This window comes from Etheostoma spectabile, chromosome 12 (genome assembly GCF_008692095.1).
Source record: "Etheostoma spectabile isolate EspeVRDwgs_2016 chromosome 12, UIUC_Espe_1.0, whole genome shotgun sequence".
NCBI classification, from domain to species: Eukaryota; Metazoa; Chordata; class Actinopteri; order Perciformes; family Percidae; genus Etheostoma; species Etheostoma spectabile.
The window spans coordinates 25,662,396-25,662,722 of NC_045744.1; the positions used below are offsets into that span (position 1 = coordinate 25,662,396).

Genomic DNA, 327 nt, shown 5'->3' on the forward strand with positions numbered 1-327 from the left:
AATGTCCCCGGTTTTCACTGTGACTGACAGACCCATAATTGGAATGAAAGAAAGAAAACACCGACCAAACGTAGCCGATCGAGCAGCGCTGCTCAGAGCTCAGAGATGTTTTAGAAAGCCGTATTTTTCTATTTTAAAATTACTAATTATTTACATGGAGTCTGGTGGGATTAGCGAACTCAATTCCGCGGACTTTTATGTTTTAAAAAAGGATCTTAATCTTTAACAGAAAGGTCAACCTCATTAGAAATCCTTTCCATAATGTTGTCTGTTGGGGGAAACAGCTCTAGGTCTGGTGTCCCCGTTTTAAGTTTAAAAAAAATAAAA

General features: G+C 38.2%; 1 protein-coding gene across 1 annotated transcript in view; it reads right to left on the minus strand.

Annotated features, from left to right (window-relative positions):
• The window catches only part of LOC116698906 (ras-related protein Rab-11B), an 8,422-nt gene that overhangs the window by 2,696 nt on the left and 5,399 nt on the right, over positions 1–327 (minus strand). The window lies entirely within an intron of this gene.